At 39.7% G+C, this 23,462-nt stretch overlaps 1 protein-coding gene across 1 annotated transcript in view; it reads right to left on the bottom strand.

Moving 5' to 3' along the window:
• Window positions 1–21,768, bottom strand: part of adamtsl7 (ADAMTS-like 7) — a 573,773-nt gene extending 552,005 nt beyond the window's left edge. The window contains exon 1 of the mRNA XM_069925866.1: window positions 21,523–21,768. The gene's annotated coding sequence lies outside the window, so the exon portion shown is untranslated. The remainder of the gene's footprint in view (window positions 1–21,522) is intronic.
• Window positions 21,769–23,462: the final 1,694 nt, after the last annotated feature.

The following is a 23,462-nucleotide window of genomic DNA, read 5'->3' as shown; positions in this document are numbered from 1 at the left end:
GCCTCAGGATCTTCGTGATGCCACCATCATCACCCTGTACAAAAACAAAGGCGAGAAATCAGACTGCTCAAACTACAGGGGAATCACGCTGCTCTCCATTGCAGGCAAAATCTTCGCTAGGATTCTACTAAATAGAATAATACCTAGTGTCGCCGAAAATATTCTCCCAGAATCACAGTGCGGCTTTCGCGCAAACAGAGGAACTACTGACATGGTCTTTGCCCTCAGACAGCTCCAAGAAAAGTGCAGAGAACAAAACAAAGGACTCTACATCACCTTTGTTGACCTCATCAAAGCCTTCGACACCGTGAGCAGGAAAGGGCTTTGGCAAATACTAGAGCGCATCGGATGCCCCCCAAAGTTCCTCAACATGGTTATCCAACTGCACAAAAACCAACAAGGTCGGGTCAGATACAGCAATGAGCTCTCTGAACCCTTCTCCATTAACAATGGCGTGAAGCAAGGCTGTGTTCTCGCGCCAACCCTCTTTTCAATCTTCTTCAGCATGATGCTGAACCAAGCCATGAAAGACCTCAACAATGAAGACGCTGTTTACATCCGGTACCGCACGGATGGCAGTCTCATCAATCTGAGGCGCCTGCAAGCTCACACCAAGACACAAGAGAAACTTGTCCGTGAACTACTCTTTGCAGACGTTGTCGCTTTAGTTGCCCATTCAGAGCCAGCTCTTCAGCGCTTGACGTCCTGTTTTGCGGAAACTGCCAAAATGTTTGGCCTGGAAGTCAGCCTGAAGAAAACTGAGGTCCTCCATCAGCCAGCTCCCCACCATGACTACCAGCCCCCCCACATCTCCATCGGGCACACAAAACTCAAAACGGTCAACCAGTTTACCTATCTCGGCTGCACCATTTCATCAGATGCAAGGATCGACAACGAGACAGACAACAGACTCGCCAAGGCAAATAGCGCCTTTGGAAGACTACACAAAAGAGTCTGGAAAAACAGTCAACTGAAAAACCTCACAAAGATAAGCGTATACAGAGCCATTGTCATACCCACACTCCTGTTCGGCTCCGAATCATGGGTCCTCTACCGGCATCACCTACGGCTCCTAGACGCTTCCACCAGCGTTGTCTCCGCTCCATCTTCAACATTCATTGGAGCGCTTTCATCCCTAACGTCGAAGTACTCGAGATGGCAGAGGTTGACAGCATCGAGCCAACGCTGCTGAAGATCCAGCTGCGCTGGGTGGGTCACGTCTCCAGAATGGAGGACCATCGCCTTCCCAAGATCGAGCTCTCCACTGGCCACCGTGACAGAAATGCACCAAAGAAAAGATACAAGGACTGCCTAAAGAAATCTCTTGGTGCCTGCCACATTGACCACTGCCAGTGGGCTGATCTCGCCTCAAACCGTGCATCTTGGCGACTCACAGTTCGGCGGGCAGCAACCTCCTTTGAAGAAGACCGCAGAGCACACCTCACTGACAAAAGGCAAAGAAGGAAAAACACAACACCCAACCCCAACCAACCAATTTTCCCCTGCAACCGCTGCAACCGTGTCTGCCTGTCCCGCATCGGACTTGTCAGCCACAAACGAGCCTGCAGCTGACGTGGACTTTTACCTCCTCCATAAATCTTCGTCCGCGAAGCCAAGCCAAAGAAAGAAAGATAGACAACTCCCACGAGTGATTTTTTTTCCCCTTTACTATTCCTCATCTCTACCCAAATGAACCTTAGATCTCAGAGTAGACTGCACTAGACATCAGTGCTGTCATTTTGATCCTTAGATCTTACATCATCTCTCACTATTGCCCCTAATCTTATCCTTAAACTTGAATACCGGGCTCTCTGTAAGAAGTTTGTATGTTATCCCGGTGTCTGCAAGGCCTTTCTCCGAGGGCTCCAGTTTCCTCCCACCTCTCAAAACGTACCAAGGGTGCAGGTTAATGGGGTGAAAATTGGGTGCCACGGACTCATGGGCAGAAATACCCTGTGACCATGATGTAGGTTTATGTGTATGTCTTAACTAACAGCGCTACCCAACCTCCTTTATCTTTCTGTCTGTCCTTCCTCATTACCAGATATCCTTGGATATTTAATTCTCATTCCTCTCCACCCTGCAACCACATTTCTAAAATGGCCTCTAAATCATACCCCTTTGCACTAATTTGTGCCATATGTTCACTGACCTAGTTTTGAATACTAGGCGCAGTCAGATGAAGTCCCTTTATGCCCATTGTGCTTTTAAAATCTGATAATCTTGTCCTCTTTTGCACTTGATTTTTATCCCCCACTCTTACTTTATCCACATTCTTTTATTTTATCCATCCGTCCCCAATCTGTTAAACCCCACTAGTTAGTTTAACTAACTAGTGCAATTCGCAAGGATCCAGATCCCATCATGGTTCAGAAGGAGCCTGTCCCCTTTGAACAGTTCCTCCCTTCCCCAATACTGGTGCCAATTTCCTATGAATTAGAACCCACTTCTCCCACACCAATCCTTGAGCCATGCATTTAACTTTCTAATCTTCTGGACCTTGTGCCAATTTGCACGTGGTTCAGGTAGTAATCCAGAGATTACCACCTTGTTGGTTCTGTTTTTTTAATTTGGTCCTGAGCTCCTCAAATTTGCAAAACAGAACTTCTCTCTCCCCATTCTACCTATGTCGCTAATACCTATATGTACCCTGACAACTGGATCTTTCCCCTCCCATTATATACATGTTCCAAACCTAGGGAGACAACACAGCCTTCAGGTCACTCTACAAATCATAACATTCAGCTTACATCATTGCTCCATTGGCCGGCCAACGTTAGCCTGTACAGAAAGTATTATTGAAATAAAAGCTCTATTATTTTTAAAAGTTATGGGAACCACCACCATCTTCCCCATCTCCAGGATTCTCTCTCCATCACCCATCCATGTTTCCTTTACCCCTCCCACTTTGCAATCACAATAACATCTAGCCAGCCAACTTGTTTCTGTTATTGGGTTTGGATACAAGACTGACTAGGTCTTGCAGAGTTAAATTTAATGCAAAGAGGGCAAGGGGGTACATCGTTTCTAATCATCTTCAATATCCCCCCCCTCAAGACTTGCACCACCATTTAAAATTCATGCTAAATTATAGTGAATCCTCAAATGCCAATAAAATCAGAGCACACCAAGTCTTTTTTTTAAATCAAATAACTACTTGCTCTGGTAGTAGATGGGATTCCTAGATATTCCAACATATATTTTGGAAAACACATTAACTTGGAAACAGACCTTATCACATGACCTGCCCAAATGAATAAGAACCATTTACCAAGTAGGAGAGACTGCAACTCATTTATGGGGCCTCCTGGGGAGAAGGAGAGATTGGAAACAGTTCTGAATTTGATTCTGCTGAACCTTTCTGCTCTTTATCAGTCTCTCTCCCCTACCCCTGTCACTCAAACAAAAGGATCCATAGATCGACTCTACCTTGAAACAAATCTCACTTTAAAAAGACATTGATAAAACCATCCTTGCAGCTATATTCTAAGGTTATTCTCCAAACAAAATCCACAAAATTTGAAGACAATTCGCTTAGTACAGTATTAAATAAAACAAACCCTCTCACTGAATTGGAGGGTTTACAGAGTGTCCCCATGGAATGTTTAAAACTGGCTTACTGCCATTAATTTTATCCTGTGAAAATTGACAGATGTTCTGAAATGTCCCTCAAAATTCTGAGAAATTACTTCACACACCAATAGAATATTTTGCCATTAATAAGAAGGAAACAGATCTAGTGGGGGGGGGGGTTCTGGTGGGAGTAGGGGTTCTGGTGGGAGTAGGGTATAGAATCACTCAAAATGTACAAAGAATACTAACCATTTCTCAGTATATCTACAGTTCTCAATAAATTTTCAGATTACATTTATATAATCCTCCTCCAGGAGTCGAGAAAATATTTGTTCTCGCATTCATAAGAAACTGATACTTCTTCAGAAGTACACAAAAAAAATAAATGAATCATTAATGTTGGTATCAAGAATAGTAGATTGGCCCTATGATCAATGACCTTGCAGTTAAATTCTAAGTTTATTTTCTAACCAAGATCAGATTGCATCCACAATTCAATACCCTTCTGTTCAGAATTCAGGAAAAATTTAGGGCCAGGCAACTGGGCTAACAAGAATATTTTATGATTAATTGTCTTCTCTCCCTGGTTGAAGATTCCCTTCACTCTCCCAGTGAGCTTTAATACTGCCTGGTTCGTTGCCTTTGTATATTCTTCACTTCCAATAGATAATGGATAAAACTTCAACTTGTTTACCATTAATTTATTTTTCAATACTTAAATATTCAGAGTATTACAACAATGATCAATATCACTAGTCAGGGACTGGAGGAAAGACTCAATCTCTAGATGTTGTCTAATTGCTATATAAAAGCTAACTCAGCACCTTAACAGATGAGAACACAAAATACTGAAGAAAGACAAATGACCAAATCCACTCCTTTGGGGAACCCAAATAAATTAAATTCCATTATTTCAAAATGGATTTTAGCCTTTTTAGTTGTGTTTTAGGATTATATTCTGCACCCCCAGGTGTCTTTCTAGGAAGTAATCTTGCTCATTCACCTCTTCCCCATGAAGACTCAATGTAGAGAAGAACAAAGTATCTGCCTCTCATGCCAATAGTAAAATAATGCCAGCACCATTTGGTTACACTACTTTAAAACAGACATTGCAGATTCCTTGCCTAATCTAGAACTTATCAACTTGCCAGTCTAACACCCAGGTAGGAAACCAAAGTTTTAACCCATGTTACTCTGGGTCTGTGGTGGTAGAAATAGGTAGTGGTCAGGTGCCAGGAGAATTTCACATTTGTACCACACACAAAAAGTTGAAATGATTTTTAAAAAGAAAATAGCATTTTAGATGTTAATATCATTAGGTGATTTGTCCTGAACTCTACTGACATCAAGATCACTCTGGATGTTGTCAATCAATAGTGCAGTTGCTGTTGATAACAGTTGATCACACATGATCTTGCCTTGCTTCATGGTGAATCCTTGTAGAGCAGCAACTAGAATTTTACATCCAAATGCTTAAACCAGATAAATTGTATCAAAAATAACAGAGGCAGTTCATTGTCATAACTCTTTTGTTTATCCTTCAAATGTTAACTCTTCCAATCAGCAAATTCTTTTTTAAAACCCACAAATGTCACATGTTGTCAGTCATGCACTTGTTGATAGGTCTCTCACTTGGTTCCACAAAGGTCACAGCTCATCTAATAGACTTGCATATTGTCATTTTTGGGATCTCTTGCTGGTTTTATCTTCAAGATTTTAAGTCAGAGAAAATTTTAAAAATCCAACAAAAAAAAACACCAGAAATCTGAAATAAAAATAAAAATATTGGAAAAATTCAGCAGGTCAGCCAGGATTTATGGAAAAAAAAGAGAGGTAGTTTCTGATTGAAGACAGTTTAATCACAAATGAATCCATCTGACCTGCAGGGTTTTTCCAATATTTTCTGTTTATATTTTCAGTGAGAATTCCATCAAGCTAACTTGCAGTTCCTATGCGTGTGTTCCATATTCTTTATAGCACAATTCCCAGGGACGTAACTTGACAGCCCACATTCTGCTTCAGGACTGTGCCTGATGCATCATGCTGGTTTATTTAATCTCTTCTTTCTGTTTTTTTTAAAACTTTATTTAAAAGATAAGTAAAAAGTATAACATACAATCTAAATATTAAAAGTAAGTTTAAAGATTTATATATAAAAGAAACACAACAAACATTTTTAAAAATTATAAAAAACGTCTCCCCCACCTACCCCCTTAAGGGTAGTCAAAAATATACATCATATAAATTTAAAAAATATATAAATGTTAATAACAGTTCAAAATACATCTAATTGCATATATTTCAAATACGGAGACCACTTATCAACAAGAATTATTATCAGGTAAAGTATAAGTATTTTTTTTCCATAATGATACAAGCATTCAATTCATTATGCCAGCATATTATATTAATTTCTACATAATCTTTCCAAGGAATAGCAACAAATTTACGCGCTACTGACAACATCAAACGTACAAAATCAATTTGAACTTTATCCAAACCCATTCCCTTTAATGAATACAAATCTCCCAACCAAAAATTCATTGGATCCAAAGGGAGTTAAAAATTATACAATTTTTCCAAAACTATTTTAATTTCTTGCCAAAATGGTTGGACTTTCACACAGGTCCAAACAGCATGTAAAAAAGTACCAATACATAAACCACATCTAAAGCAACAATCTGAATTACTAAACCCATTTTTTTTTTTTTAAAACTTTTCAGGGGTCAAATACAATTGATGTAAAAAATTATAATTGACCATACCATATCTTAAATTAGTCAATTTAATTACATTGTCCTGACACATGTTCACCCAATCATCTTCAGGAAAAGTAAACACTAAATAAGTCTCCCATTTAAGTTTAGATTTTTCCCAATCTAATTTATCCATATTGTCCTGTAATAAATTTTACATAACTAAAACATATCCCTTCTTTGGTATAGTAGAAGTTAAAGATTCAAATTTCGACAAGGTGGGTCAATACATCTCTCTACCATAATTATTTTTTACCAAAGCCCTAAGCTGATAATACACATATAAAGAATTTAAAGGTATTTCAAAACGTTCTCTCAAATGGATAAAAGAAATTGTCCCTCTACAAAACAGTCCTGTATTGTCTTTATATCTTTAGAATTCCAAATCTTTAAATAACTATTAAATATTGAAAAAGGAATAAGCCATTTATTGTATAATGGAGTTAAAATTAGTAATTTATTTTTCGACCCTAAAATTTTATTTTTTAAAAATCCAAATCTTTAATAAATGTTTCAGTATTAGCAGATCATATTCCTGCAATAAAATCAAATTCCAACAGCATATAAACTCATGTATCTCCGTTCTAGGTAAACATGATATCTCCACCTTAGCCCAACTAAGAGGTTGATCCAAATCCATCAATCTAGTAATAAACTTCAATTGAGCTGCCTCATAATAATTTTGAAAATGTGGCAATTGTAAGTCACCCAATGCATATTTCCAATTAAGTTTGTGCAACGCTACTCGAGCTAATTTACCTTTCCACAAAAACACTCGTACTGCTTTATTCAAATCTGAAAAAAATCTAATTGAAAGCAAATAATACCAAAGGTATTGACTGAAATAAATATTGAATATGAGGAAAGATATTCATCTTAATACAATTAACACATCCAATTAAAGTTAATGGAAGATTTCCATTTAGTTAAGTCTGCTTTAATCCGCCTCAATATAGGTACATAATTTAATTGATATAACGATTGATAGTCATTGTCCACAAACATACCAAAGTATTTGATTTTATTCTTCCATCTTAATTTTGTAATATTTTTAAATTCAGAATAATCTTCTACTCCAAATGGTAAAATTTTACTTTTATCCCAATTAACCTTATATCCCGACAATTCTCCAAATTTCGATAAACACTCCTGAAACAGTTTCAACGATCTCTCAGGCTCTGTCAAATATATCAACACATCATCTGCAAATAGATTAATTTTATATTCTTCATCCTTAATCCTCATCCCTCTAATCTCCTCATTTTGTCGAATAGCCTGTGTTAACAGTTCTAGCCAATGCAAATAGGGCTGGTGACAATGGGCAGGCCTGACAAGTTGATCAAGTCAATTTAAAAGGTAAAGATGTCTGTCCATTTGTCACCACCCTAGCAATCAGATTCATATATAAAGGCCTTAACCCAACCAATAAAGAAAGGGCCAAATTTAAATTTCTCTAATACCTTAAATTTAAAAAATCCCATTCAACCCTATCAAAAAGCTTTTTCGGCATCTAATGCAACTACCATAGGATGATTAGGTTGCCACCGATAAGCGTTGATGAAAGTAAGCAATCGAAGTATATTATCGGAGGCATTTCTATTCTTAATAAAACCTGTTTAATCAATATGTACTAATTTAGGTAAATATTTAGCAAGTCTGTTATACTTTTGCCATATTTTATAGTCTACATTCAATAAAGAAATAGGTCTATATGAAAATACTTGTAAAGGATCGCTGTCTTGCTTTGGGATAACAGTTATTAATGCACTCAAACACTTTTCCAGTAACTTCTGATCTTCAATAACTTGATTTAATACTTCCCCAAATATATTAGAAAATTCATCATAAAAACGTTTATAAAATTCCACAGGAAACCTATAGTCTTCTGGGAACTTACCATTAGACATTACCTGAATAGCTTCCATGATTTCAAAATGCGTAAATGGAGATTCAAACTCCTGAATATCTTTCTCATCTAGTACTGGTAAAGTTAATTTAGATAAGTAAGAATCAATAGAGCTATTATCCTGTTTCCCCTCAGAAGTATATAATTTTTGATAAAATGAATAAAACTGGTCATTAATTTCCTGAGGCTTATGTTATTATTGAATTCCTCTTAACAGCATTAATAGTCCGAAACGCCTATTCAGCTTTCAATTGCTAGTCAAGTACCTTGTGAGCCCTTTTCCCCAACTCCTAATAACGTTGTTTAGATCTATTAATTAAGCGCTCAAACTGGCAAGTTTGTAAAGTATTATAGCAGGGGTGTCAAACTCAAATTCACAGAGGGCCAAAATTAAAAACTTGGACTAAGTCGTGGGCCAAACTAAATATTTATTGAAAATTTTCAACAACATCTGCATGTTTTCTCTTCTTTCAACATATGTAATGTTAAACTTTTTCTTATTAAAATAAATGTTTAATAATAGTTTTGGTTAAACTCTTTCCAGAAGAAGCATTAACAAATGAGAAATAAAATATTCAATAAATAATATTTCTCTATAGCCTTTAAGCTCCTTTTAAATGTATTTTTTTTCACAAGCCAACAAGTCAAAAAAATAACAACTTGGTTCAATGACAAACAGGTTTGTCTTTTAAAATGATGAACATATAGTCTGCCTCCCACCTGTCTTGAAAGGTCCTGTTTTCTGTCTTTCGTTTGGCCATTTTTCGTAAGGGGTTTGTTACATGTGAGTTGGGCGACAGGTCGCAGATGCTAATGAAAGTAAAGAGAGGAGGTGGGGGCGATTAGCGGGCTGACGCCAATGCATTTTCAAAGCATTCTGGGATTTGTAGTATTAGCTGTGCATGCGCTATACTGGTGCGGCGGCCAGCAGGCCAGCTCTAATAATATTTGATATGATCTTGCGGGCCAAATATAATTATATCACGGGCCAAATTTGGCCCGCGGGCCTGAGTTTGACATGTGTGTATTATAGTGTAATTTTAACTTAATTAATAGGGTTTTTTTAAAATCTTCTGTTATATCCTTCTGAATGTCCTTCTCTAGGTCAGCAATCTGATTTTCAACTGTAAACTTTCTGCCATATATTGTTTCTTAACTTTCGTAGAATAGCTAATGATCTATCCCCGTCAAGTAAGCTTTTAAAGCATCCCATACTATAAAATGACTCTTTACAGAATTAACATTTTCGGTCAAAAATAAAGAAATATGCTCTTTTACAAACTCTGTTTTTTTCAATAACATTGCATTAAACCTCCATCTATATGTCGAATGTACTATCTCCAAACTTTCACAAGAGAAAATTAATAATGAATGATCTGATATAACTCTACTTTTATATTCTTTGCAATACCCTACCCTGAAGATGTGCTGATACCAAAAATAAATCAATTCTGGAAAATGAGTCATGCCTTGAAGAATAAAAAGAAAAATCTTTCTCTGTAGGATTAATTTTTCTCCAAATATCTACCAAATTTAAATCTTTCATTAACGCATTAAATTGTATTACCATCTTTGACTTCCTTATACTCTTCAGATTTCTATCTAATAAAGGATCCAAACCACAATTAAAATCACCACCCACTAAAATATTCTCATTAGCCTGATTTAACAAGAAAAAAGCTTCTGAAATAAATCGCTCATCATCTGTATTGGGTGCATATAAATTAAGCAGTGTCCAAAATTCCGCAAAAATTTTACAATAAATTCTTAAAACTCTACCAGCATTCCCTTCAGTAAATTCCAACTCAAATGGTAAGTTCTTATGAATTAAAATTGCTACTCCTTTTGCTTTCGAATTAAAAGAAGAATAAAAACTTGACCAACCCAGTCTCTTTTCAATTTCAAATGTTCTTCCTCAGTCAAATGTGTTTCTTGTAAAAAAGCAATATCCATTTTCATCTTTTTAAAATACGCCAATACTCTCCTTCTCTTTATTGGGTTATTTAACCCCTGAACATTAAAAGTTGCGAAGTTCAATCTAGACATAATTTTAACTAATAGTAAATACACACACTAAAAAAATTAAACCCTATAAAATAATGCTCCCCTTTGTAATCCTTCAAAGATGAAAAAAAGGAGAGAAAAACCCCTCTTAAAAAAAAAATCAAAACAAAAATAAAAAAAACATGCAAAAAAAAACACCCAAAGGAAGTATACCCTAAAAAACTGGGTGTGGGAAACCCACTGGTGGTAGATGACTAGCAAAGTTTTCGGTGTCATACACCCCCCACCCCCAGATTCATATTTATTATATAGATAAACACATTCAAATATAGTCCATATCTTCAATCCAGTAACTCCACACCCAACGATCAAGAGGATTCTGTATTTTTTTTTTCTTTCCATTTTTTCCATTCTTCCCATTTCCAATTCCATTTCCATTTAATCTCCCTTTAGGAGACAAAGGCGGAGAATGACCATTTCTTCTCAATTCCGGTAGAGAGTTCGCAAAAACTAAGGCATCATGACCATTTTCAAAAAACTGAGATTGAAAGTTTCCATAAAAAACCTTCAAAATTGCAGGGTAACGAAAAGCAAATTTATACCCTTTTCGCCACAGAACATCTTTAGCCGTATTGAATTCTCACCATATTGGAATAACTTCTTGACTCAAATCAGCATAAAGGAGTTCTCTGTTGTTTTGAACCATTAATGGAGATTGGCTTTCTCGTGCTTTTTGTACTGCATATGTAAAATCATTTCTCTATCCTGGTATTTTAAACAACGAATCAAAACTGCTCTCGGCGGTTGTCCTGGAAGCAGTTTTCTTCTCAGAGCTCTATGACCCCTATCTAACTCCAAACCTTCAGGAAAGAACTCTTTACTCAAAACTTCTGTGATCCACCGTTTAAAGAATTTTATAGGATCAGAGCCTTCAACATCTTCTGGAAGACCAACTATCTTCACATTATTTCTCCGACTCTGATTTTCCAAAGAATCAATCTTCTTCAATAAGTCTCTTTTTTGAATTCCCCAATCTACAAAAGATCTTTCCACTTCTTCTATTATTTCTCTATTACGCTCCACTTGACTTTGACACTCAGAGAAAGTTGTCTCAATTTTTTTTTTAATTCTTGTACAGTATCAAGATATTATACATCTATTAACATCATTTTTGACTACATTCATATCTTGCTTCATATTTGACATTTCTGCACATAAAGTATGCATCTTCATTTTCACTTCCATAAATCCTTGATTCATTTGATCTGATATTTGCTTTAACACATTACCCATCTGATAGGCAATCCCTTCCAGAACTGTAAATACTTGATCCATTCCATGTTCCGGTTCCACTTTTTGAGATTTACCTTCATAGGTTGCTGGCTCCCCCTGCTGGACGTATTCTGCAAAGGTAAGTATTCCTCTTCTGTCGGTGTCGACAACTTGACATTGCGGCTGTGGGTCTGGACACCCAACGCTAGTACCCCGACCTCTTCGGGTCGCCGGCGTTCGAGCAACCCCGCAGCCCACACCTTATAAAGGAGCTCCCAGACTCATGACACTCCACACAGTCCGGACAAAGCCATGGGGCGCATCAGAGCGTCTTCCGACGCTACTCCACGCGTCCCCAGGGTGGCCGGCAAGATCGCGGGGCTGCAGGTCTCTCTGTTGACCATGTTGTCCGCGCACACGGAACTCACCAGGGTGCCGGCGCCATCTTGCAAAAACAAGGTTGGCGCCAGTGTCAAGATCAGCCAAACTGGGGTCCTCTGGGCCTTGGAAATTGCCGAAATTGACTCAGAGGATTCTTTTAGAGTTAAGCCTTAGATTTTTTTTTACATTAGTTGCCATAGTAATTTACTATTGTTTAAAAAATTAAAAATATTATTTTTAACTGATTTTAAACAACTTATATGGTAAAAATGCGTTTAGTTCCAGCTGGGAGTGGAATACATGTCTTGCCTTTATGCCCTCTTGCCACGCTCCCCCCCCCACCAATCTCTTCTTTCTGAATACACTTTTTAAAATCAAGACAAGACTTGGGCTCAAAGCCAACAAATGATTCATAAAATTAAACAAGTATAACACACAGATTTAAAAAAAAATGCAAACTAAACAGTTTACTTTTTCTATCTTAAAGAAGTCATTTTCTTACATAATGCAGTAGGTTGCCAATTCAAGCCAACCAGATACTCTGCTAGCCCCATCGTGGAGCAATTACTATGAAAAGATAGGACAGATTAAGCTTTAGATGAAATTAAGGTGACAAGGTATTTTCAACACAGAAAGGACCATTTGACTTGACTGATCTGTGCAGGTGTTTATGCTTAACACACTTCTTCATCTTGTCCCTTAACATATCCTTTTATTTCTTTCTCCTTTGTGTTTATCTAGCCATTTATGTTGTTAGTTACAAGTAAAAAATACCACATTCTTACTATTGTCTGGGTAAAAACAGTTAATCTTGAATTTCCTAATGAATTTACTTGAGATTTGGTCAGAGGATCCATGTTTTACTCTCAAGTGAAAACATCTTCTTAGTATTCAAATTAGCAAACTTCTGGTAAACAGATGATGACACCTCTTCTTAATAAAGCCTGTCCAACATAATCTTTCAGAGATAGCTCCATTCCATTCAATCTTATTTACGATTTCTCTTGTGCCTCTAAAAACCTATAAGATGGAGATCAGAATAGTTGCAGCACCCCAATTGTTCCATAATCAATATCCTTTCCAAGATTAGAATGTTGTCCCAATTTCTCAAATTTGTTTATCTGGAAATAAATGAGAATTTTTTTTTGCTAAGAGTAGCTTTGTTAACCAGATATGCTCCTTTTAGTGACACCCCAGGGTCCTATATTCCTCTACCCAAATTGGACATTTTCCAAGTATCAAAATACATTTTCACATAGCCACCATGTCAAATGTATTGGCCAACTGCAAACTCATTATAGAAGTGTGGTGGTACACCACCGCCCTACTGCAGGGGGCAACCTCTGTACCTGCAGGAGTGTAAGGGGACAGGACAACACCTGGCCGGCTGTCAATCAATCGACCTGAATGGATCAAGCCCCACCCAGTCAGGTGTCAATCACCCTTCAGGATACAAGCCTGTGCCGGCCTCCCAAGGCCTCACTCAGAGTGGCTGCAGCCACAGCCAGCCTGGCTCTGTGGAAGTCTTTGTGAATTACAGTCTTTATCTTTGTGTATGTCTGATTCTGGCTAACAGTCCACCACAAGATGTAAATTGTCTTCCTATATTTTGCACAGCCTCTCTCTGTGTCGACCATATTTGTTAATAAGGTGCCATTAACAAATATTTCAATCCTAATCTGTTCATGCAAGTCATTGGAACACATCTCTTTTGTGGAAAAGACCCGACTGAGAATCCAACTACATAATCCTGGATATTGAAATTTATAGTCAAGTGTATCAAGATACAACTTCTGTCATTAGACAAAACTTCCTTTATTTTCAGATTGATATCAAGCAAAATGCTTATTTAAAGTGCAGTGATGGGTCACATAGTGGTGCAATCAAACTGACCACTGTTAATTACTGTGTGTAGATGATCTTGGAAGAGCTGATGCAAGATTAAGTTACGGGGAAAAATGAATCAGTTGGAGGATTGTTTTTAATCACCATCAACTTAATGGGCTGAAATCATTTCCTTATATGCTGTAAAGGAAATATGGTAAATATGGAATTATGAATTAAAGTTTCATTTATCCTACTGCAAAACTCAATTGAAACTATTTTTTAAGCCATCACAAGTCCTGTATAATCAATAATAGCCTATATTTTCAATCCGGCAAGCTTTGAATATTTGAAGTTAAAAGACCTATTGTATTGTGATGGCCTGGCACATCGCGCAGTGCACGCGGTAGTAAACAGCAGCATAACACACTGTAACATGTCTCTTAACACAGCGAACCAGTGTGGTTGAAAACTGGAGCAGTACAAGACCAGCAGCCCTAAAATGGCACTAGCCAAGCTGCCCAGCTAACAGATCAATTCACATGCAAGAATGTTCCCACCCGCTATTGTTATTCATGCAGCTGATGTCAACCAATCAATCAAATAGTGGGAACACCAACTTATATAAAAGGAGCCTTTCTAGCCTCAATAAAGCTTAATGTGTGTGTTTCTTTGTAGCAGTTGGCTACAATTGGTGACCTCGACAGTTTAGACGGCTTCTCAACCCAGCGATGGATAGTGAAGCAGCGATCAGCGCAGTTGGCCTCAAGTTCCTGACCATCTGGACGGTTCGACCAGGCTAGCCATCGAGAGAGCCTCCTGTACGAATGGGATCGCCTTTCCAGTAGACAATTCTTGGTGGATACAGGAGTGGAGGTTAGCGTGATGCCCCCGACAGGTTTGAACACTAGATGCAGGCAAGCGGGTCTCACATTGAGGGCTGCCAACAACAGTAGCATATGGAGGCAGCCACTTCTAGTGGGAGTTCACGCTGGCTGCAGTGGAAAAGCCACTCCTCGGAGCAGACTTCCTGCGGGCCCATGGCCTCCTAGTAGACCTCAAGGGCAAGAGACTTGTGCACGCGGAGATGTTCCAAACCTTCGCACTTAGAGGCATCTCGGCACTGCACCTGGACTCCATCCACAGCTCATACGATGAGTTCTCCAAGGTGCTGGCCGAGTTCTCGGCAATCCTTTCCCCTCAGTTCATGGTGGAAATGCCCCAACATTGCATCATATTTACCAAGGATCCACCTCGCCATTCAAGGGCGAGATGACTTCCCCAGAGAGGCTCCAACTGGCCAAAGAGGAGTTCTACAAGCTCGAGGAGTTAGCCATTGTTCAGCAGTCAGACTGTCCACGGGCTTCTCCCCTGCATATGGTGCCTAAAGTATCTGTGGGCTAGTGACCGAGCAGCAATTACCGTCGGCTTAATGAGGCCATCACTCCAGATCGTTACTCCATGCCGCATATCCAGGACTTTGCAGCAAACCTACACGGAGTGACGATCTTCTCCAAAATGGACTTGGTGCAAGGGTACCAACCCAATGGCGCTGCACCCTGACAACATCCCCAAGACAGCCATCCATCACTCCATTTGGGCTGTTCGAGTTCCTGTGGTTGCCATTTCAGCTCAAGAACACGGCACAGACCTTCCAGCGACTGATGGACACAGTGGGCCGAGACCCAAACGGCATTTTCGTCTACTTAGACAATATTCTAGAGGCAAGCAGAACCAAGCAGGAACAACTACAACACCTCCGAAGCCTCTATAGTTGCCTACGTAAGTTCAGCCTTACTCACAGCCTGGCTAAATGCCAGTTCGGGCTGAGCACGATTGACTTCCTGGGCCACAGAATTACCAAATGCGGGGCCACACCACTACCCAGCAAGGTGGAGGCTATCCACAACTTCCTGAGGCCCAGTACAACCAAAGGACTGCAGGAGTTCGTGGGGACGATCAACTTTTATCACAGATTCATCCCAACAACGGCTCGAACTATGTGCCCACTCTTTACCCTAATGACCAGCAAGGCCAAGGACTTGACCTTGGATGATGACTCCACATGAGCTTTTGTGGAAGCGAAGTAAGCCCTGTGTAATGCTGCACTCCTGGCCTATACCCCATGACAGACACACCCACAGACCTCACAGTTGATGCCTCAGGAACGACAATTGGTGCAGCAGATAGAAGGAAGTTGGCGTCTGCTTGCTTTCTTCAGTAAACATCTGCGGCCCCCTGAGCTAAAGTACAGTGCTTTCGACAGAAAGCTACTGGCACAGTACTTAGCCATCTGCCACTTCCGGTACTTCCTTGAGGGAAGGGCTTTTATGGACCACAAGCCACTGACCAAGATCTCCAACCCCTTGTCAGCCCGCCAGCAGAGACACTTGTCTTACGGTTCAGAGTGCGCCACCAACGTAAGGCACATCTCAGGAAAAGACAATGTCGTCATGGACGCCTTGTCGAGACAGAGCATCCACTTTCTGGCTAACAAACTGGATTTCATGGCACTGGCAGAGGCACAGCAGCAGAACGACGAGATAAGTCAGTACAGGACCGTCGTCACAAAGCTTCAGGACAACCCAGTCAGCACAGGTAACACTATCCTCCCGTGTGATGTGGCTACCGTGCAGGTTCGGCCTATCGTCCCAATGGCATAGAGGCGATGAGTTATCAACTCTATCCACAGGCTGGCACATCCATCAATCAGGACCACGGTCTGGTTGGTAAGTACACATGACATGGGTTGCGGAAGCAAGTCTGGTGGACCAAGACGTCCACGCAGTGCCAAACAGCCAAGGTACAAAGGCACACCAAGGTCCCCCCATAGCCTTTCAAGTCAACAGAACCAAGATTTGACCACATTCGCGTGGACATAGTGGGACCCTTACCAGTCTCACAGGGTTCCTGCTACCTGTTCACAGTGGTCAACCATTTCACCAGGTGGCCAGAAGCAATCCCCCTGGCCGACACATCCACCAGGTCCTGCGCCAAGGCACTCATCTCGCCCTGGGTAGCAAGGTTCTCTGACAGAGGTGCACAATTTACCTCCAGCTTGTGGACCAACATTGCCAACCTGTGGGATGCTCAGCTGCACCACACGAAAGCATACCACCCGGAGTCTTACAAGCTGGTTGAGCGCTTCCACAGGCACCTCAAAGCCACCCTGATGACCAGACTCAAGGGCTCAAACTGGGTAGACGAACTGCCATGGGCATTGCTGGGGATTCATACAGCCCCGAAGGAAGACCTCCTCACATCCACTGCCAAGCTCATCTAGGGAACTCCACTCATGGTCCCCGGGGATTTCGTCCCACCGGCCAGAGGTCAACAGGAGGATATAACCACCTTCCTGGACAGGCTGCGGGGAAAGGTCAGTAACCAGGCTCCAATCCCACGCTCCAGACACGGACAAGCCAAGTTCAACATCCCTAAAGAACTCCAAGACTGTGAGTATGTGGCAGAGGGCCACATCATCCACTACTACAGAAGCCCTACAAAGGGCCTTCTGAGTCATCAGGAACAACGAGGCCACCTTCGAATTGGACATCGGTGGCAAACCAGAGACCTTCACCGCAGACAGGCTCAAGCCAGAACACACAGATCCGACACAACCCGTAAAGACGCCAGCACCTCGACACAGAGGCAGACCACTAAAGACATTGGAGAACTGCATCCAAGGACACTATGATCTGTAGCGCCGGTTCTGGGGGTGGTCATGTGACGGCCCACCACCGCAAAGATCAAGCCAGCACATCACACAGTAGTAAACAGAAACTTAACACTGTAACACATCCCTTAACACAGCAAACGGGTGTGGTTAAAAGCTGGAGCAGTACAAGACCAGCAGCCCTAAAATGGTGCTAACCAAGCTGCCCAGCAAACAGATCAATAACAGGTCGGGGAAGAAGGGTATTCACATGCTAGAATGTTCCCGCCCGATATTGTTATTTATGCGACTGCTGTCAACCAACCAAACAAACAGCGGGAACTCCAACTGTATAAAAGGAGCCATTCCAGCCTCAATAAATTTCAGATCTTAACCCCCCATACTGCAAGTGTGTGTTCCTTTGTAGCAGTCGGTTATAATATTGCAAATTAAATACTCTTTTTTTTCCCAAGTACATTTGTCAAGTTATTTACTTTCACTTTTCATCCCTGTCCTTCTCTCCAAGTTATATTTGGCCAGTGGAATCTGTTTTTAAAAAAACCCCAAAATAATCATCTTTGAAATGCGATTAACTTCATCTGTCCTGTCCTCTACATTTCTGATTATAATTTAGAGGAAATGATTCTAATATTGTTCATTTCTTGAGAATCTATAAAACCATCAATCCTTTCAGAAAATCACTCTCCACTACTTATTTAACCAATCATCATGAACCTTCCACAATTCTTTTAGAAATTTACCCACATTTGCTATTACATTATCAATCATTCATTAATACCCCTTTAATTCATTAATGTCAATGGTTTATTAGTATCAATTTATTCATTATTATCATGGTTAATTAATTATCAAAACAATTAAATCTTATTAATCAAGAGAAAAGTGTAAATCATAAAGTTGTAGGGTGAAATTAATTGATGGTTGCTAGCACTAAATGTTTTTGTTTTGTGGCTATTAGTTGTACTCCGAAGTTGCAGATGAATGCAACAAATGGCAAGGTACTCTTTATCCACGCCTAGAACAAAGCAAAAGAGCAATCTCGACTCAGTTTGAGGAGCGGGGGGGCTAAGTGAAGAGCAATTCAACGATGCCTTATATTTGCAGCAACTGTGGCAGAGCCTGTTGTTCCCGAATCACCCTTCATAGACATAGTCGATGCTGCTCCAACAAACCAGTGACTCCCATGGTCGATCATGACTGATGGAGGCCAAGAAGAGTTGTACTCTGTCTGAGGTGAAGTGAATTGGAAAAATGACTGTATTAACATGACCCCAGAATCTGCAGACTTCCTTGATTAATTTCCTAAATGGATCAAATGTCATTTTAAGATCAGTCTTCTACAGCTCTGAAGCGAAAGATCAAGTCTTTCCACATTTAGTGTAATCTTGCAAAACAGGATCCTACCCTTCAAAATTCAAGATTACCCCCATTGAAATAATTTTTTGATCTCCTTGGCATCTAACACATGTAACTTCAACTCTAGTCTGCAAGTGGTAGAAATACAGCACAATTTTAGAACCACTAATCACCCTCCCAGTTTATCACAGCCAATTCCAGCTTTCTCTTCTGGAGGGACAAATGCTCAACAATGGAAGCACTGTAAAGGGAGATAACATGACTCATTGTTAGAGGGATTCAAACTAATCCCACTGATCCATCCCTGTTCTAAATATTTATCAGATTTTCCCTTTATATTACAAAAGCCTCAAGCACTGCTGTACTAAAGTGATATTTGCATAAGCAACTCACTGTGTGGAGAGATTTTCCTTGACCCCTCTCCTCACTCTCAGTGACAATTTTAAATTGTTGACCTTGTGTTTCAGACTTGTCATTCTAAGGAATCTTGAACAAAAGCAGGTTGAATCTCTGCCAGTATGACTAGTGATTTCAGTATTTCCACCCCAATTTTAAGAGAAATTAATCCTCCTGTGAACAGAGGTTTGAGATGATTGAAACCATCAGCAGGGAACTTTGATTTAAAAAAAATATATATGATAAAATGATGGAGATGAGCACATTTCAAAAAGAACAATCTGTTCAAAGAAATATAGATCAAGTTCAGAAAAAGTAACCAAGGATCTTCTTTTAGCTCCTTTAGTCAAAGTGCATTGATGAGAACTGCTCAGAAAGTTGAACATCCAGTGTATTATTAAAGCAATAGTCAATGTTATGTTATTGAGATACATCAAACTTGACACTTATTTTTTTTAAACCCATGATGAGTGGACATTATTTTGTAAAGTACTGTAGTTATCTTTCTTTTTATATATCAAACAAGTTCACAACCTCCAAGTTTCAACAAAATCATCTATAACATGCAAAGTAATGATATCTAAATCTCAAAGTAATGATATCTAAATCATATTTTAGTAGAAGAGGTAGATTAGGTTTCAAATCGGAATACATGAGGTAATATTGCAAGATTTGAAGGGACTTGCATAGATTCAATTTCAAAAAGGAGTTATTGTTGTTTTATACTTTCTTTTAGCTAATTAAAATAACAAGTGTTTAAAGTAGAATGGTAATAATTTTATTGACCAATTGTCATAATCATAATTTAAGTTAGAGCTATTATAATAACAAAGATATGAATAATCAGTCTTCTGATATATTATATATATATATACACACACACATATATATACATATATATATATACATACACACATATATATACATACACATATATACATACACACATATATATACATACACATATATATATATATATACACACACATATATATATATATGCACACACACACATATACACACACATATATATACACACACACACATATATATATACATACACACATATATATATACATACACACATATATATACACACACACACACACACACACACACACACACACACACACACACACACACACGTATATCTCTCTCTCTTCTTTGGCTTGGCTTCGCGGACGAAGATTTATGGAGGGGGTAAAAAGTCCACGTCAGCTGCAGGCTCGTTTGTGGCTGACAAGTCCGATGCGGGACAGGCAGACACAGTTGCAGCGGTTGCAAGGGAAAATTGGTTGGTTGGGGTTGGGTGTTGGACACACACACACACACACACACACATACATATATAGAAAAGACTGTCCAACCTGCCATTAAATTAAAAAAATGATTTATTACAATGATGCCAGGGTGGGAATCTTTTAAGACAATTTCTTGTCACAAGTTTCTGCACCCAGGAAGCAGAAAAGATTTTTCTCTTTAAATACCTGTTCAATAATAAAAACAATATTTACTCCATTGAGTTTAAATTATTTTGCCGAAATGTTATGCACACCACGAACTAAAGGCTTCATCATGACTTTAGAACTTCTAAACTATCTATTCAACAACACTCCTGGTCTGCCTCTCCATGTCCTCCTCTCATGGATCTGTTTCTCTTATTCTGGCCTCTTGAATGGTCTTAAATTTAAACCACTCCACGTGGACCACCAGATCTTCAGCTGGCAAACCACCAACCAATCTCCCCCACACCCCCAAAGTTCTGGAATTCCCTGCCTAACCCTACACCTCACTTCCTTTTGGGTTTATCCCTTTGAATGGCAGCATTAGAATTAGGAAGGCAACTCTACAAAAACTTCAGTGTTATCATACTATCTTTTTTTTAAAAAAAGCTGCTATGCAAATAATTCAACTGACCACTCTGAGATCGGATTCTAGAGATCAGCCTCAGACTGAGGTGACAAAAAGTTGCAGATCATTTTGCAGCTGTAGCACAATACACTTTCCTTAATGTCAACCACTGCAATTAAAAAATATGCATTTTATAGTCCTGAGGTGCTTATCAAAATGCAAAGCTGGAATTGGATAAAGACCTCACACATGCACCTCACCTCCATGAATGAAGAGCAGCAACAAGTGTCGCTCTGCTTCACCAAATAGCCAGCAGATGGCAGACTGGGGTGGGGGGGTGCCTGCGACACCCGCACCGCACTCTCAAACTGCACCAGCTTAAATTTGCAATGCGATAAGGGAAGAAAGAATTAGTTCGAAATGCAATTAAATATTTCACCAATCGTATTTTAAAAAAATCACAGGGCAGTTCTCATTCAATACATTTGTTGCTGAGATAAAAGTTACTTTTCTATCACTTTTAAAGTTACCTGTTCATGTCCGATCAAGCGAGCTGACGGCGATGCAAGTCCCTCGCCAACTTTTAACTGGAGCTCCCGTCCAAGCAAGGCAAGTGCCCCTTCTACCCGCAGCTGCCTGGTCCACACAGCCTCGGGCAGCCCGCTCCCGGCCGGGTGCCTCCCGCTGCAGCCGCCGCGGCGACCAAAGGGGCGCGCGCACACTCCCCCACCGCGGCGCGGGCGGACGGCACCTGAGCAGCACCGCGCCGGAAAAGTAACCCCACTCCCCGAGGAGACGCTCATTCATCGATTGAGCAACCGTCCACTTCCTGGACCTGGTCTGCATGCCTCACTGTCTGCATGATCACCCTCCCCAGCAGCCTTCAGCGTGGAGCCGTTCCACGACACGGGGGCAAGGCAAACACCACTCAGCCTGCAATTTGCTCAGCAAGATCAGGGCAATGCACGAGCACAACACCAAAGGAAAGTCAACTTTTTGATTCTCAGTCAGAACTCAATGCTCGAACAAGCGAGGGACTCAGCGGAGTCCATGAGTTGAAATGGTCAAACAATATTTTAGGTGGGGATTATTTATCTTAAATACTTCACCATTTCGCCTTCAGACAGAAGAGGAGCAAATCTTTAATCACCCCGTGGGATTTTTTTTTCTGAAAGGTCAACACCATGACCTAAGCTGTTGATATATTCCCTGTATTTCTGCATTCCTTCAGATTTCAGGCATTTTGCTCTTGGTTCAAGGCTTCAGTTCGATGAAATGAGAATATTGCCATGGTTTGATCTTTGCAGGTGACCTTTCAGTCTCTTTGATCAGCCTGAAGCCTAAGGGGTGCATGAGTGATCTTTAATTTTGCCATAGCGAGTACCTTGCCAACCCAGTCTCTTCAAATGTGATCTGTAGCTGATTTACTGATGTAAACTGGCAATGGAAGACATGGAGTATATCAAGAAAAGTCGGGCTAAACTCCATTTTTCATCACTTGCTTTCTTTGGCAGATTGTTTAGGATGTTTTGTTGGAAGTTTTTGCCAGAACAACTTCTCATTGAATTGAAAATACATTTCCATTAATATAACTGAATAAACCCTAACAATTCTCAACTTTTCACAATTCATAAGTTTTTTTTGAACTGTAGTTACCATTGTCTTGGAAACATCACAATGTTCTTTCAGAATGCTCGAAGACATTAAACTCCATTAATGGTTCAAGGTAGTAGAGTGTTTTTTTATGCTGATTTGAGTCAGGAGATAATTAAGAGATGTAAAGAATTTAATTCAGCAAAAGAAGGACTGTGGAGAACGGGGTATAAGTTTACCTTTCGGTATCCTGCTGCATTGAAAGTTTTCTATGGGAATTTTCAAACTCAGTTTTTTGAGAATGATGCATTAATTTTTGCTAATTCTTTGCCAGATATGCGAGGAGCTGATCGGCAATTGTCGCTTAAGAGGAAAATGTCTGATAAGAAGAATGGAAATGGGAATGGACAAAGAGGAGATATGTCAAAGAGTCTGATTGAAATTGAAGATACGGAACAAGTTTTGGGATTGAAATCATTGGGAATATGATATGATTGAGATGCATATATATTTGTTGAGAGGTTCGACTGGGGAGGGTGGATGACTCTGAAGTTTTCGATAGTCATCTGCCACTAGTGGGTTTTTGTACCACTCCCAGTTAAGTGGGGAGTTACTACATTGGTGTAGTTTTGCGAGAGTTTTTTTGGGGGGTTTTCTTTTAGTTGGAGTTTTTTCTTGTAGTTTATTAGAGAAGTTTCTTTTGTTTTTTTGAGCAAGGGGAGTCTTTTTTTAGAATACGTGTGATTTATAAACTTTATTTAATATAAAATGTCTAATTTGAATTTCGCTACTTTTAATGCACAAGGTTTAAATAATCCGATTAAGTGTAAACAGGTGGCTTATATTAAAAAGATAAAAGTTGATATGGCCTTTTTAC

This window comes from Narcine bancroftii, chromosome 3 (genome assembly GCF_036971445.1).
Source record: "Narcine bancroftii isolate sNarBan1 chromosome 3, sNarBan1.hap1, whole genome shotgun sequence".
In the NCBI taxonomy this organism is placed as follows: Eukaryota; Metazoa; Chordata; class Chondrichthyes; order Torpediniformes; family Narcinidae; genus Narcine; species Narcine bancroftii.
Note: the sequence above shows the minus strand (reverse complement) of the source record. Positions and strands in the feature narration are given on the sequence as shown.